Below are 17,727 nucleotides of genomic sequence, written 5' to 3'. Positions count from 1 at the left end.
TGGAACACGCTAACATCTATGTTGACGAGTCTACGATACGTGAAACACTAAACAAGAATGGTGTTCATGGGAGGACACCACGGAAGAAGCCACTGCGGTCCCAAAAAAAACATTACTGCACGTCTGAAGTTTGTAAAAGTGCACCTAGATGTTCCACAACGCTACTGGCAAAATATTCTGTGGACAGATGATTCTACAGTTGAGTTGTTTGGAAGGAACACACAACACTATGTGTGGAGGGAAAAAAGGCACAGCACACCAACATCAAAATCTCAACCCAACTGTAAAGTATGGTGGAGGGAGCATCATGGTTTGGGGCTGCTTTGTTGACTCAGAGCCTGGACAGCTTGCTATCATTGATGGGAAAATGAATTCCCAAGATTATCAAAACATTTTGCAGGAGAATGTAAGGCTCTGTCCACCAATTGAAGCTCAACAGAAGTTGGGTGATGCAACAGGACAATGACCCAAAACACAGAAGTAAATCAACAATAGAAGAAAATATTCCTTCTGGAGTGGCCCAGTCAGAGTCCTGAACTCAACCTGATTTGAGATGCTGTGGCATGACCTCGAGAGCAGTTCACACCAGACATTCAAAGAATATTTCTGAACTGAAACAGTTTTGTAAAGAGGACTGGTCCAAAATTCTTTCTGACTGTTGTTCAGGTCTGATCCGCAACTACAGAAAATGTTTGGTTGAGGATATTGCTGCCAAAGGAGGGTCAACCAGTTATTACATCCAAGGGTTCACATACTTTTTCCACCTTGCACTGTCAATGTTTACACGGTGTGTTCAATAAAGACATGAAAATGTATAATTGTTTGTTATTAGTTTAAGCAGACTGTTTGTTTATTGTTGTGACCTAGATGAAGATCAATTTTATGACAAATTTTTGCAGAAATCCAGGTATTTCCAAAGGTTTCACATAGAGTATACATTAACACACAGAAACAGCACATCCTCCATATAATTCATCTCATAGGCCTAATAGTACTGTAGAGCTCTTTAGGATCTTAGTGAAACATTCATTTTTGGTTTCAGCCTTAGATGTTAGGCCAAGGCCAGAGTGACAACCCACAGGACGGCAGTGTCCTCTGTCCAGTGTCTGTGTTATTTTGCCCATCTTAATATTTTTTCTTTTTATATGGCTTTTTCTTTGATACTCTGCCTAGAAGGCCAGCATCCCAGAGTCGCCTCTTCACTATTGACATTGAGACTGGTGTTTTGCAGTTACTATTTAATGAAGCTGCCAGTTGAGGACTTGTGAGGCGTCTGTTTCTCAAACTAGACATTCTAATGTACTTATCCTCTTGCTCAGTTGTGCACCGGGGCCTCCCACTCTTTCTATTCTGGTTAGAGCCAGTTTCCGCTGTTCTGTGAAGGGAGTAGTACACAGCGTTGTACGAGATCTTCAGTTTCTTGGGAATTTCTCATGTGGAATAGCCTTCATTTCTCAGAACAAGAATAGACTTACGAGTTTCAGAAGAAAGTTCTTTGTTTCTAGCCATTTTGAGCTTGTAATCGAACCCACAAATGCTGATGCTCCAGATACTCAACTAGTCTAAAGAAGGCCAGTTTTATTGCTTATTTAATCAGCACAACAGTTTTCAGCTGTGCTAACATAATTGCAAAATGGTTTTCTAATGATCAATTAGCCTTTTAAAATGATAAACTTGGATTAGCTGACACAACGTGCCATTGGAACACAGGAGTGATGGTTGCTGATAATGGGCCTCTGTACGCCTATGTAGATATTCCATTAAAAATCAGCCGTTTCCAGCTACAATAGTCATTTACAACATTAACAATGTCTACACTGTATTTCTGATCAATTAGATGTTATTTTAATGGACAAAAAATTTGCTTTTCTTTCAAAAACAAGGACATTTCTAAGTGACCCCAAACTTTTGAACGGTAGTGTATTTTCAAACAGGACAAAACAAAGGCTACAAAACATTAACAAACACACAACAGCTGTTAGATAGTGATATGAGGTGGCTATTATAGCCATATCTGACAGATAGCTAGAGCCGAACTGACTGTGGTAGCTACTATCTAGTTAATTCACCTCAGTCGAGAGGGGAGGAAACATTAGATAATGTTACATGTCAGTTACAAGTTCAGCACTGCGAATAAACAGTAGTTTCATTTTTTTCTTCCTGTTAAGTCAAACAGCAGTTACCTTGCCAGCTACATCTGTCAACTAAATAGTAGCCCGTTTCTGCTCTGCTTGCTTTTACAACAAGGAGTAAGAGCGCAACGCATGCACACTGACAGCAATTGCCTCTGTTCAACTCTCCCATGCTGGTCTAAGCCTCTACGACTAACAGTGGAAGATTACTTTCTCGTCTCTAATATGTAGGCTCACTTTTGGTGAACAGTCCCATCACAAGTCAGACTGTTGAATAAACTTAATTTGAACGTACTTTACCCGATGTCCGCTGATTTTGTCCTTATGTGGGAGGCACCGGTGGCCGGTGGCACCTTAATTGTGGTGGAGGGGCTCATAAAAATGTCGGGAAAAGAAATAAATGGAATGGTATTGAACACATCAAACACATGTTTCCATGTGTTTGATATCATTCCATTTACTCCTTTCTAGCCATTATTATGAGCCGTCCTCCCCTCAGCAGCCTCCTGTGGTATGAGGTAATCTGAGACAAAATATCCACAGAGCAATCTTATTAACCCGACTTTCAGTACACTGGTCTGGATATCGGTTTGTATTTTCAATGCTGATGCAATTAACATGCGACTTGCACAATATGTCAACAATGGCTCAGTTTAACCGAAGCACAAACTAAACATTGTCCAACGCAATCAGCTGGAAAATTTCACAAGCACTTCCAGCTGATTGTAAGGTAACAGGCTTTAGTCGACAACGTGCGATTACATTTGGCTATTGTTTACACATTGTGCAACACATGAAATGCGTCAGGATATGGAAAATACAAGCAACCGAACCTACCGACGCCGCAAAAAATCTGGGAAACAACACTTTCCTGTGGATACCCTATCTCCACCTTCTACCGCCAAAAGGACCAACAGCACGGACAATCGGTAAAATATGTTTAAATATAACTTTATTCAACATTCTAGCTTGTAGAGACTATTGTGTCTTTTTTACAGCAACTTCTTTCAGACTGATATCCATGAAGTAACCATGTTAACAGTCCGATGTTTAGACAAGTGCTGATCCTAAGCCAGCCTTTCAAAAGCTTTGCCTTCACACAACCTGTCCGAAAGCACTGTGCTGTCTGTGCAGTCCTAAATCCAGCAGTCTGAAACTGCACAACAGACCGCTCTGAGGCGTCTGCATGGTCCTAAAGCACACTGGGGCAGTATTTTGTATCAGAGTGAAATGAAAAAACTAGGGAGGGGAATAAAAATGCAATTTGAGAATGTTAACAGTGCTAGTGCTTGTGCTTCTGTGTTAACATGATAATATTATACTGAGGAGATGTTACATCACAGGATGTAGAGTGTGCACTAAGCCATTGATTCAGTGTGATAACAAATGGCATGAAAAATAAAATGAGAATATTCACATTTCCAGGTTTCCAAGGTGATATACAACAGGGGAATTGTCCTGTATACATTGCCTGCGTCAGGGGCTACACAGCCTATGTAGTGTTGGAAATTAAGCTTCCAACCACTGGTACAACCTTAGTCTGTTTTCTCCAGAAGGAGTCAATCCTAACCCATTGTGAGGCGCTTTGCGATTTGATTATAGGCAACAAAAGACATTTGTTATGTATCAATACTCAGTATATTTCTTTCAGCATGACCTTGAATGACATCAATCATTAGAACACACTTCCAAATATTGTTGAAAGAGGAATCATCATCAGATATCAGATAATCTACACAGCAACATCTATCTATTCAGTCAGTGTTCTGTACATAACATGGTTGTGAAGGTACTGACAGACTACCTGTACTTTTAGAGCTGAATACGATGAATAATAATATTGTGTGCGTGTGCGTATCCGTGTGTGCCTGAGGTGCAGTGAATCAGGCTGTTACACAGAGAGAAAACAGACTGAGTTGAATTTCACAAACAAAAGCCACTGCCTGGTAAAGCATCGTCACCTTGGTAGATATGTCTTTATCCAGGAAATCAATGCTGCTGACAGCTGCATAGACGGCTTAGAAAAACAAGCAATGAAATGTAATTGGCAAAAATTGACTTTCATACATTTTTATACACTTTTATATCTAATATTGTAGATACTCTTACTAGCTGATATGGACAGATTCCACACCAAGATGTAGGAGTTTGTAATAGAAGCACTTTGTCTTGCATAAAGTGGATATTGGCAATTAATTAAATTGTTTATTCAATGAATTGTGTTTAATTTGTTAGCTTGGGAAATCGCCACAAAACTCCAACTTCTAAACCTGATGAGGACTGATATTCAAAACCCACAAGAGAAAGATGGCGCCAACAGACATGGCAGCTCTGCTTCTAGCCCCTAAGCAACTTTGCAGTATTTTGTTTATGTCCCATCCTACGTCCTGATATTGCCATGTTCTGAACACTAAATTATGCTGTTCCTGCTATTAGGTGATTAAAAATACATAATCCCCCCCTCAATTTTATTGGGATCGTTAAACAAATTACATATTGGTTTCCATAGCCTGAAAGCATTCTATGGACAAGGTACAACAGCAACCCATGCTTTGGTTTTGTTTACCTGCCCACTGTTTCAAATGCTAACGATTTAGCATTTGTGGCACAAATCCAATTCAAGTCAATTGTATATATATTAGCATTTTCATGCTTCATGTTCAAATCATCCTAAAGTATCCATAAATTTGTGTAACTCAATTACATTACTTGAAATTATTTAGAAATGAAGTGCGAAAATGCTAATATACAGTTGAAGTTGGAAGTTTACATACACCTTAGCCAAATACATTTAAACTCAGTTTTTCACATTTCCTGACATTTAATCCTAGTAAAAATTCCCTGTCTTAGGTCAGTTAGGATCACACCCTTTATTTTAAGAATTTGAAATATCAGAAAAATAGTAAAGAGAATGATTTATTTCAGCTTAAAAAAAATTCTGCACATTCCCACTGGGTCAGAAGTTTACATACACTCAATTAGTATTTGGTAGCGTTGCCTTTAAATGGTTTAACTTGGGTCAAACGATTTGGGTTGCCTTCTACAAGCTTCCCACAATAAGTTGGGTGAATATTGGCCCAATCCTCCTGAGAGAGCTGTAACTGAGTCAGGCCTCCTTGCTCGCACATGCTTTTTCAGTTCTGCCCACCCATTTTCTATAGAATTGAGGTCAGGGCTTTGATGGCCACTCCAATACCTTGACTTTGTTGTCCTTAAGCCATTTTGCCACAACTTTGGAAGTATGCTTGGGGTCATTGTCCATTTGGAAGACCCATTTGCGACCAAGCTTTAACTTCCAGACTGATGTCTTGAGATGTTGCTTCAATATATACACATAGTTTTCCTTTCCTCATGATGCCATCTATTTTGTGAAGTGCACCAGTCCCTCCTGCAGCAAAGCACCCCCACAACATGATGGGGGTTTTTCCTCCAAACATAACGATGGTCATTATGGCCAAACAGTTCTATTTTTGTTTCATCAGACCAGAGGACATTTCTCCAAAAAGTACGATATTTGTCCCCATGTGCAGTTGCAAACCGTAGTCTGGCTTTTTTATGGCGGTTTTGGAGCAGTGGCTTCTTCCTTGCTGAGCGGCCTTTCAGGTTATGTCGATAGAGGACTCGTTTTACTGTGGATACAGATACTTTCTACCTGTTTCCTCCAGCATCTTCACAAGGTCCTTTGCTGTTGTTCTGGGATTGATCTGCACTTTTCACACCAAAGTACATTAATCTCTAGGAGACAGAACGCGTCTCCTTCCTGAGCGGTATGATGGCTGCGTGGTCCCATAGTGTTTATACTTGCGTACTATTGTTTGTACAGATGAACGTGGTACCTTCAGGCATTTGGAAATTGCTCCCAAGGATGAACCAGACTTGTGGAGGTCTGAGGTCTTGGCTGATTTCTTTTGATTTTCCAATGATGTCAAGCAAAGAGGCACTGAGTTTGATGGTAGGAATTGAAATACATCCACAGGTACACCTCCAATTGACTCAAATGATGTCAATTAGCCTATCAAAAGCTTCTAAAGCCATGACATAATTTTCTTGAATTTTCCAAGCTGTTTAAAGGCACAGTCAACTTAGTGTATGCAAACTTCTGACTCACTGGAATTATGATACAGCAAATTTTAAGTGCTACAATCTGTCTGTAAACAATTGTTGGAAAACTTACTTGTGTCATGCACAAAGTAGATGTCCTAACCGACTTGCCAAAACTATAGTTTGTTAACAAGAAATTTGTGGACTGGTTGAAAAACAAGTTTTAATGACTTCAACCTAAGTGTATGTAAACTTCCCACTTCAACTGCAGGAACCATTAACTTGCATTGGATTTGTGCAACAAATGCTAAAAGTTAGTCTTTGAAAAAAGTATAACTACAGAAATGATTTCAGACCAGTCTGAGATGGTGGGTGTCGAAATCCTCTTTCTTGTGCTTTTTGAGGTGGAACAACCACAGAGAGATATTTAATTTAAAAAAATTAATAATTCACAGACCTTGAACATAAAACATTCTCTGGATAGCTTATAATCACAGCAGGTCTGTTGAAGAAATAAAACATCAGAAAGAACCCCTCATCCGAACCCTATTATCTTGCATAACCAGGAATTAGCATAGGGAGGGAGGACAGTCTGCCCACTAAATTCCTGGCTTTACTTAATGGCTGAGTATGAATTGGAGTGCATTAGTGGTACTTCAGAAGTACTGGTTCCCTTCGAGTTTCTCTGTTATTCAGCAACACATCTTTTCACTTGGTATTGATTTTCACCTCTCTCTCTTTCTTAGCCTGTAAACACATCTTGCTGTGAACGTTTTTCAGATAATCCTTTGTGCCTCAGACTCATGTAGGAGTTGGCTGTAATCATACCACGCAAGCCGACTCCAGATCGACTGACACTAAAGATCTAATTAACCCTTGGACGGAAAAAACTATCGTCCCATGAATCTAACAGGTAGAATAAACCTATTCAGAATGGCATGGCTCGCAAAGTTTTTATACTTAGTCTTGGTAATACCAATTACCTCGTCGAAGACATTCTTTAAAAACGTATACTTGGTCATAACAGACTTTCTATGGGCAAATAAAAGTCATAGAATTAAAAGGAAAGTTTTACATCATCCTAAGTCTTTGGGTGGTTTTAACTTTCCAGACTTGGAATTGTATCAACTCACCACCCAAGGCCTTTACTTGCGACATATAGTTCAATGCACTAAAGAGGAACGATGGATACATATTGAAGATGAGCATGTTCATCACCAGAATCTTTTGATGTGTCTATTTTCCAATGATAAAGCTAAGAACAATAACAACTTCATAGTTAAGAACACTACAACAACATGGAAGAAAATGTTACGTATTCTACAAGAACTAATATCTTTCCCTAAAAACTCGACCCTATGGAGTAATCCTTGGACAGCTTGTCAGAATTCACCGATAAAATGATCCACATGGAAAACAAAAGGCATAGAAACTGTAAATGACTTGGTAATAGGAAATAAATGTATTTCCATAACTGCATTATTGCTGACAGTCATCTGTCAAATATTCGAAAGATGACGTTTACATGACCCTAGAAAGGTCTGGATGGCTGTCTTCTGACTTGGGAAATCCATAATATAAGTAATGTAAACATATTTTTCTAAATTTATTCATCTGTCGAATAAATGTGTATTTACCTCCCTCTGGTGGTTTGCTGTATCATTACATCAATTTATATCACTTCACTGCAACGTTACGTCAAAGGGGCGGTCCTTAGAAAAACATTTATCCAGCTCGACTTCTTTACAGCAGACATGGCAAAACAATCACTGTACAATAAAGAATTCGACCTACACACTTTATTAAACCTAAAATAAGTAAAGAACTAATTTTGTTTACGTTGGAGGCAGACACTTTGCATATGCTCAGAATGACAAAATCGAGACCTTTACATAGCCCTTCTTAACTTGTCTATAGGAAGGATGCATTGTCACGTTCCTGACCTGTTTTCTGTTGTTTTGTATGTGTTTAGTTGGTCAGGACGTGAGCTGGGTGGGAATTCTATGTTGTGTGTCTAGTTTGTCTGTTTCTATGTCCAGCCTAATATGGTTCTCAATCAGAGGCAGATGGTAATCGTTGTCCCTGATTGAGAATCATATATAGGAGGCTTGTTTTGTGTTGGGATTTTGTGGGTGTTTGTTACCTGTCTCTGTGTTTGTGTTCTGCACCAGATAGGTCTGTATCGGTTTTGCACATTTGTTATTTTGTATGTTGTTTGTAGTGTTTCACTTGTTCTTGTATTAAACATGTTTAACACTAGCCGCGCTGCACTTTGGTCCTCTCCTTCACCCCTGGAAGAAAACCGTTACAGAAACACCCAACAAACCCGGACCAAGCAGCGTGGCAACGGGCAGCAGCAACAGCAGCAGCGGTACCAGGAGGAATGGTCATGGGAGGAAATCATGAACGGAAAAGGACCCTGGGCAAAGGTTGGAGAGAATCGCCGCTCTCGGGAGGAGAAGGAGGCAGCCACAGCCCAGGAGCGGTGGATTGAGGAGGCAGCACGTAAGAGAGGCTGGAAGCCCGAGAGGCTCACCCAAAAATTTCTTGGGGGGGGGCTAAAGGGGAGTGTGGCGAAGCCGGGTTGGATACCTGAGCCAACTCCCCGGGCTTACCGTGGAGTGAGAGGGCGTCGTACTGGTCAGACACCGTGTTATGCGGTAAAGCGCACGGTGTCCCCAGTACGCGTGCTTAGCCCAGTGCGGGCTATTCCACCTTGCCGCACTGGTAGGGCTAGGTTGGGCATCGAGCCGGGTGCCATGAAGCCGGCCCAACATATCTGGCCTCCAGTACGTCTCCTCGGGCCGGCGTACATGGCACCAGCCTTACAGGTGGTGTCCCCGGTTCGCCTGCATAGCCCAGTGCGGGTTATTCCACCTCGCCGCACTGGCAGGGCTACGGGGACCATTCAACCTGGTAGGGTTGGAGAGGCTCGGTGCTCAAGAGCGCGTGTCCTCCTTCACGGTCCGGTATATCCGGCGCCACCTTCCCGCCCCAGACCAGTACCACCAGTGCCTACACCACGCACCAGGCTTCCAGTGCATCTCCAGAGCCCTGTTCCTCCTCCCCGCACTCGCCCTGAGGTGCGTGCCCTCAGCCCGGTACCTCCAGTTCCGGCACCACGCACCAGGCCTACTGTGCGCCTCAGCAGGTCAGAGTCGGCCGTCTGCTCAACGCCGCCTGCACTGCCTGTCTGCTCAACGCCGCCTGCACTGCCTGTCTGCCCAGCGCCGTCTGAGCCATCCGTCTGCCCAGCGCCGTCTGAGCTGCCTGCCTGCCCAGCGCTGTCTGAGCCATCCGTCTGCCCAGCGCCGTCTGAGCTGCCTGCCTGCCCAGCGCCGTCTGAGCCATCCGTCTGCCCAGCGCCGTCTGAGCCCTCCGTCTGCCCAGCGCCGTCTGAGCCATCCGTCTGCCCAGCGCCGTCTGAGCCATCCGTCTGCCCAGCGCCATCTGAGCCATCTGTCTGCCCAGCGCCATCTGAGTCATCCGTCTGCCACGAGCCATTAGAGCCGCCCGTCTGTCCCGAGCCATTAGAGCCGTCCGTCAGTCAGGAGCCGCTAGAGCCGTCCGTCAGTCAGGAGCTGCCAGAGACGCCAGCCAGTCAGGAGCTGCCAGAGACGCCAGCCAGTCAGGAGCTGCCAGAGACGCCAGCCAGTCAGGAGCTGCCAGAGACGCCAGCCAGTCAGGAGCTGCTAGAGACGCCCTACAGTCATGAGCTGCCCTACAGTCATGAGCTGCCCTACAGTCATGAGCTGCCCTCCAGTCATGAGCTGCCCTCCAGTCATGAGCTGCCCTACAGTCCGGAGCTGCCACTCAGTCCGGAGCTGCCACTCAGTCCGGAGCTGCCACTCAGTCCGGAGCTGCCACTCAGTCCGGAGCTGCCATTAGTCCGGAGTTGCCCCTCTGTCCTGAGCTACCTCTCTGTCCTGAGCTACCTCTCTGTCCTGAGCTACCTCTCTGTCCTGAGCTACCTCTCTGTCCTGAGCTACCTCCTAAATCATGTGGGGGCCTTGGGGAGGATTCTTAGGCCAAGGTCGTGGGCGAGGGTCGCCACTCAAAGGACGCTAAGGAGGTTGACAAAGACAGTGGTGGAGTGGTGTCCTCGTCCTGCGCCGGAGCCGCCACCGCGGACAGATGCCCACCCAGACCCTCCCCTTGAGTTTTAGGGGTGCGCCCGGAGTTCGCACCTTGAGGGGGGGGTTCTGTCACGTTCCTGACCTGTTTTCTGTTGTTTTGTATGTGTTTAGTTGGTCAGGACGTGAGCTGGGTGGGAATTCTATGTTGTGTGTCTAGTTTGTCTGTTTCTATGTCCAGCCTAATATGGTTCTCAATCAGAGGCAGATGGTAATCGTTGTCCCTGATTGAGAATCATATATAGGAGGCTTGTTTTGTGTTGGGATTTTGTGGGTGTTTGTTACCTGTCTCTGTGTTTGTGTTCTGCACCAGATAGGTCTGTATCGGTTTTGCACATTTGTTATTTTGTATGTTGTTTGTAGTGTTTCACTTGTTCTTGTATTAAACATGTTTAACACTAGCCGCGCTGCACTTTGGTCCTCTCCTTCACCCCTGGAAGAAAACCGTTACATGCATGCTGTTTAAATGGCCCAAATATTGATTTAGACGTTAACAAACTTAACAGATTATGACTATCACTAATGTCATGATATGTTTGATAAAGTAATAAAGAAGGTAAAATATTTTGGGTAGATGTTCCTAAAACATTATAGTGAAAAGGCTTATTCATTCACAATTTTTTTTTTTTATATCATATTTGTATGTTTTATTATACTTTTATTGTGTACTAGATCATATGGGTTGACCTTTTTTTTCTTCTCAGACATAAATGAAAGTCAAAAGTCATAGCTTTCTAGAACACTGCCACATTAATCAAATATATTGCTAGACTGATGAATACATCTATAGCGAAACAGTGCAGAACAGCTGTCAGCTCAACTGGTTCAAAAGCAATTTTGGATTGATCAATGTAGATATTTTCAAATACATGCAACTTCAAAGTTTTATATCACACAATTTGGATTTGAAATCTTTAAGACATCAGAGCAACCTTGAGGGAAACCTATTTGAGTTAGCAAAGGATATTCATATGATAGGTAAAATATACAAAATCTTGCGGAGAGCCTGTCCAACTGACAATCTCTTAGAAAAAATTATAAACTACTGGAACCAAAACTTAAAAAGAACTGATGTTGTCACAAGATGGAGGGAATGTTGGAACATAACTAACAAAATTACAGTGAACAAAAATGTACGCTTTATCCAGTATAAACTAATTTATGGCATTTATTTTACAAGAGACAAAATTCCCAAATTCTACAGCACAATGGCAGTCATGTCTTAAGTGTAAATCTGACAATGACTCAATAATCTATGCCTTCCGGGAATTCTATGAAGTCCAAAAGTCATGGGCGGAGTTAGAAATGTTGTTGTCAAAAGTATTCCAATGTAAACTTACTTTTAATCTGTCTGTCTGCATATTTCAAGACATGGCATATGGGGGTGTAGTGAAATACCCAATGGGTTGGATGATACTTTTGTCATCAATCATCTTGAAAAAATGTATACTTAAAAACTGTAAATCAACCAATCTGTCGTTAACACAATGGAAAGGTCAAATGCTTTATTATCTAAATGTTGAAAGTGCGTGGGCGACGGAGAGAAACAAAATGGTGCAGTTTGAGGCCATGTGGCGGCTCGTGATGCGGGCGCTGGAGATGGGGGTGTGGGCAGGTGGGTCTGGGAAGGGGTGATGTAGTTGATGTCTGTGTGAGGTTGTCGTTTGTATGTGTATGTTTTGCATTGTAAAAATATAAATAATAATATTACAACAACATAAAAAGGAAATCAAAATATATACTCACAATTGATTGAAACACAACTTTATTAATCTTCATCTTGGAATGCCAACCTATTTTTGTAGTTCACTTTATAGCCAACCTCCATTTGACTGTGGTTCTAAAGACAATATATCCCTGTGTCGTACTCCCTATTCAGACAGCAGCAGTGTCCAGTTGACAGGAGGGGAGGTGGTTAAGGTTGGAGATAAGAAGCTCAGAGGATGCTGGGTACACGGAGGGACAGCAAGGCAGGATGGGGTCTGGGGTAAGTTGAAGGCTGTGTCTCATTCCAAAAATTATATTCCCTTCTGTTCTTCCCTCACTCACTCTCCTTCCTTCTCCCGTCCCCCACTCCCCCATCACAGATCTGATAGGACTGGATAGGCTAAAGATCCAGTACCAGTCAAAAGTTTGGACACACCTACTCATTGCAGGGTTTTTATTAGGATAATTTTATAATTATTTTTACTATTTTCTACGTTGTAGAATAGTAGTGAAGACATCAAAACTATGAAATAACACATATGGAATCATATAGTAACCAAAAAAGTGTTAAACAAATCAAAATATATTTTATATTTGAGATTCTACAAAGTAGCCACCCTTTGTCTTGATGATTGCTTTGCGCACTCTTGGCATTCTCTGAACCAGCTTCATGAGGTAGTCACCTGGAATGCATTTAAATTAACATGTGTTCCTTGTTAATTAAAAGTTAATTTGTGGAATTTCTTTCCTTCTTAATGCGTTTGAGTCAATCAGTTGTGTTGTGACAAGGTAGGGGTGGCGTAGAGAAGTTAGCCCGATTTGGTAAAATACCAAGTCCATAGTATGGCAAGAAGAGCTAAAATAAGAAAAGAGAAACGACAGTCCATCATTACTTTAAGACATGAAGGTCAGTCAATGCGGAAACTTTCAAGAACTTTTAAAGTTTCTTCAAGTGCAGTCGCAAAAACCATCAAGCCCTATGAAGGACAGACTCAGAGTTACCTCTGCTGCAGAAGACAAGTTCATTAGAGTTACCAGCCTCATAAATTGCAGCCCAAATAAATGCTTCACAGAGTTCAAGTATCAGACACATTAACATCAACTGTTTAGAGGAGACTGCGTGAAGCAGGCCTTCATTATCGAATTGCTGCAAAGAAACCATGGCTAAAGGACACCAATAATAAGAGACTTGCTTGGGCCAAGAAACACGAGCAATGGACATTAGACTGGTGGAAATCTGTCCTTTGGTCTGATGAGTCCAAATTTGAGATTTTTGATTCCAACCGCCGTGTATTTGTGAGACGCAGAGTAGGTGAACAGATGATCTCTGCATGTGTGATTCCCACCGTGAAGCATGGAGAAAGAGGTGTGATGGTGTGGGGGTGCTTTGCTGGTGACACTGTGATTTATTTAGAATTCAAGGCACACTTAACCAGCATGGCTACCACAGCATTTTGCAGCGATACGCCACCCCATCTGCTTTGTGCTTAGTTGTTTTTTCAAAAAGACAATGACTCAACACACCGCCAGGCTGGGTAAGGGCTATTTGACCAAGAAGGAGAGTGATGGAATGCTGCATCAGATAACCTGGCCTGCACAATCACCCGACTTCAACCCAAATGAGATGCTTTGGGATGAGTTGGACCGCAGAGTGAAGGAAAAGCAGCCAACAAATGCTCAACATATGTAGGAATTCCTTCAACACTTTTGGAAAAGCATTCCAGGTGAAGCTGGTTGAGAGAATGCCAAGAGTGTAGAAAGCTGTCATCAAGGCAAAGGGTGGCTACTTTGAAGAATCTAAATCTATTCTGATTTGTTTAACACTTTTTTGGTTACTACATGATTCCATGTGTCATTTCATAGTTTTGATGTATTCACTATTATTCTACAATATGGAAAATAGTACAAATAAAGAAAAACCCTTGAATGAGTAGGTGTGTCCAAAGTTTTGACAGATACTGTATATTTCAGAAACTAGATGGGAGTATTTGCTCAGTTTCACACAGTCATTACAGATCCATGAATGGGAGTGAAGAAGGGACAGCTCTTTTGGATTGAGATGCAGCCCTGAGGCTGAGTCACTGTACACATCTGCTGGGGGACGCCAGACAACAGAGAGCCAAAGCAGAGAGGAGATAGATAACTATATTTACCCCTCAGCATCCTTGTCTGTCTCAGAGCAGAGATAGCCCAGTGAACACACACACACACACAACTTTGTCATCAAACCATCACAGACAGAGTTTAGTTTCCACAGCCAGTGGCTGACCTGGGGTCGTATTCAATTCAATTAATAAATAATGGCAAACCAGTTCATAGGATGAATTTGAATCAATTTATAGATGGAATGTATTGAACAACATCAGAGTACATACTATTCATTTTAAGCTCTGCTTAGTGTAGTGAACAGCACAGAGTGCTGAGCACAGAGTGCCAATAGTATTAGTTTTACGCTCTGCTCAGTGTAGTGAACAGCATCAGAGTACAGTGCATTCGAAAAGTATTCAGATCCCTTGACGTTTTCCAAATTTTGTTACGTTACAGCCATATTCTAAAATGGATTTAAAAAAATAAGCGATCTACACATAATACCCAATAATGACAAAGTGAAAAAAGGGTTTTAGACATTTTTGCAAATGTATTAAAAATTAACCTTATTTACATAAGTATTCAGACACTTTGCTTTGAGACTCGAAATTGAGCTCAGGTGCATCCTGTTTCCATTGATCATCAAATCAAATGTATTTATATAGCCCTTCTTACATCAGCTGTACAGAAACCCAGCCTAAAACCCCAAACAGCAAGCAATGCAGGTGTAGAAGCACGGTGGCTAGGAAAAACTCCCTAGAAAGGCCAAAACCTAGGAAGAAACCTAGAGAGGAACCAGGCTATGAGGGGTGGCCAGTCCTCTTCTGGCTGTGCCGGGTGGAGATTATAACAGAACATGGCAAAGATGTTCAAATGTTCATAAATGACCAGCATGGTCAAATAATAATAATCACAGTAGTTGTCGAGGGTGCAGCAAGTCAGCACCTCAGGAGTAAATGTCAGTTGGCTTTTCATAGCCGATCATTGAGAGTATCTCTACCGCTCCTGCTGTCTCTAGAGAGTTGAAAACAGCAGGTCTGGGACAGGTAGCACGTCCGGTGAACAGGTCAGGGTTCCATAGCCGCAGGCAGAACAGTTGAAACTGGAGCAGCAGCACGGCCAGGTGGACTGGGGACAGCAAGGAGTCATCGTGCCAGGTAGTCCTGAGGCATGGTCCTAGGGCTCAGGTCCTCCGAGAGAGAGAAAGAAAGAGAGAAAGAGAGAATTAGAGAGAGCATACTTAAATTCACACAGGACACCGGATAAGACAGGAGAAGTACTCCAGATATAACAGACTGACCCTAGCCCCCCGACACATAAACTACTGCAGCATAAATACTGGAGGCTGAGACAGGAGGGGTCAGGAGACACTGTGGCCCCATCCGATGATACCCCCGGACAGGGCCAAACAGGAAGGACATAACCCCACCCACTTTGCCAAAGCACAGCCCCCACACCACTAGAGGGAAAACTTCAACTACCAACTTACCATCCTGAGACAAGGCCAAGTATAGCCCACAAAGATCTCCGCCACGGCACAACCCAAGGGGGGGCGCCAACCCAGACAGGAAGATCACGTCAGTGACTCAACCCACTCAAGTGACGCACCCCTCCTAGGGACGGCATGAAAGAGCACCAGTAAGCCAGTGACTCAGCCCCTGAAATAGGGTTAGAGGCAGAGAATCCCAGTGGAGAGAGGGGAACCGGCCAGGCAGAGACAGCAAGGGCGGTTCGTTGCTCCAGAGCCTTTCCGTTCACCTTCACACTCCTGGGCCAGACTACACTCAATCATATGACCTACTGAAGAGATGAGTCTTCAGTAAAGACTTAAAGGTTGAGACCGAGTCTGCGTCTCTCACATGGGTAGGCAGACCATTCCATAAAAATGGAGCTCTATAGGAGAAAGCCCTGCCTCCAGCTGTTTGCTTAAAAATTCTAGGGACAATTAGGAGGCCTGCGTCTTGTGACCGTAGCGTACGTGTAGGTATGTATGGCAGGACCAAATCGGAAAGATAGGTAGGAGCAAGCCCATGTAATGCTTTGTAGGTTAGCAGTAAAACCTTGAAATCAGCCCTTGCCTTAACAGGAAGCCAGTGTAGGGAGGCTAGCACTGGAGTAATATAATATTTTTGGGGGGTTCTAGTCAGGATTCTAGCAGCCGTATTTAGCACTAACTGAAGTTTATTTAGTACTTTATCCGTGTAGCCGGAAAGTAGAGCATTGCAGTAGTCTAACCTAGAAGTAACAAAAGCATGGATACATTTTTCTGCATAATTTTTGGACAGAAAGTTTCTGATTTTTGCAATGTTACGTAGATGGAAAAAAGCTGTCCTTGAAACAGTCTTGATATGTTCATCAAAAGAGAGATCAGGGTCCAGAGTAACGCCGAGGTCCTTCACAGTTTTATTTGAGACGACTGTACAACCATCAAGATTAATTGTCAGATTCAACAGAAGATCTCTTTGTTTCTTGGGACCTAGAACAAGCATCTCTGTTTTGTCCGAGTTTAAAAGTAGAACGTTTGCAGCCATCCACTCCCTTATGTCTGAAACACAGGCTTCTAGCGAGGGCAATTTTGGGGCTTCACCATGTTTCATTGAAATGTACAGCTGTGTGTCATCCGCATAGCAATGAAAGTTAACATTATGTTTTCGAATGACATCCCCAAGAGGTAAAATATATAGTGGTCCTAAAACGGAACCTTGAGGAACACCGAAATTTACAGTTGATTTGTCAGAGGACAAACCATTCAGAGACAAACTGATATCTTTCCGACAGATAAGATCTAGACCAGGCCAGAACTTGTCCGTGTAGACCAATTTGGGTTTCCAATCTCTCCAAAAGAACGTGGTGATCGATGGTATCAAAAGCAGCACTAAGGTCTAGGAGCACGAGGACAGATGCAGAGCCTCGGTCTGACACCATTAAAAGGTCATTTACCACCTTCACAAGTGCAGTCTCAGTGTTATGATGGGGTCTAAAACCAGACTGAAGCATTTCGTATACATTGTTTGTCTTCAGAAAGGCATTGAGTTGAGGCGCAACAGCTTTTTCAATTTTTTTTGAGAGGAATGGAAGATTCGATATAGGCCAATAGTTTTTTTATATTTTCTGGGTCAAGGTTTGGCTTTTCAAGAGAGGCTTTATTACTGCCACTTTTAGTGAGTTTGTTACACATCCGGTGGATAGAGAGCCGTTTATTATGTTCAACCTAGGAGGGCCAAGCACAGGAAGCAGCTCTTTCAGTAGTTTAATTGGAATAGGGTCCAGTATGCAGCTTGAAGGTTTAGAGGCCATCATCCTTGAGATGTTTCTACAACTTGATTGGAGTCCACCTATGGCAAATTTAACTGATTGGACATGATTTGGAAAGGTACACACACCTGTCTATGTAAGGTCCCACAGTTGACAGTGCATGTCAGAGCAAAAACCCAGCCATTAAGGTCGAAGGAATTTACCAAAGAGCTTCGAGACATATTTGTGTCGAGGCACAGTTCTGGGGAAGAGTATCAAAACATTTTTGCAGCATTGAAGGTCCCCATGAGCACAGTGGCCTCCCATCATTCTTAAATGGTAGACGTTTGCCAAACTGAGCAAACAGGGGAGAAGGGCCTTGGTCAGGGAGG

General features: G+C 42.8%; 1 protein-coding gene across 4 annotated transcripts in view; it reads left to right on the top strand.

Annotated features, from left to right (window-relative positions):
* The window catches only part of LOC120062396 (alpha-2Db adrenergic receptor-like), a 37,568-nt gene that overhangs the window by 2,541 nt on the left and 17,300 nt on the right, over positions 1 to 17,727 (top strand). Inside the window, exons 1-2 of one of the 4 annotated variants that reach the window (XM_039012344.1) lie at positions 2,805 to 3,061; positions 12,186 to 12,293. The gene's annotated coding sequence lies outside the window, so the exon portion shown is untranslated. Of the gene's footprint in view, positions 1 to 2,804; positions 3,062 to 12,185; positions 12,294 to 17,727 lie in introns of those variants that run through there. The other 3 variants (XR_005478395.1, XR_005478396.1, XM_039012345.1) reach the window with 3 other exon arrangements.

The sequence above is a fragment of the Salvelinus namaycush genome, chromosome 17 (genome assembly GCF_016432855.1).
Source record: "Salvelinus namaycush isolate Seneca chromosome 17, SaNama_1.0, whole genome shotgun sequence".
Taxonomy (NCBI): Eukaryota; Metazoa; Chordata; class Actinopteri; order Salmoniformes; family Salmonidae; genus Salvelinus; species Salvelinus namaycush.
This window is presented reverse-complemented; position numbering and strand designations above follow the sequence as displayed.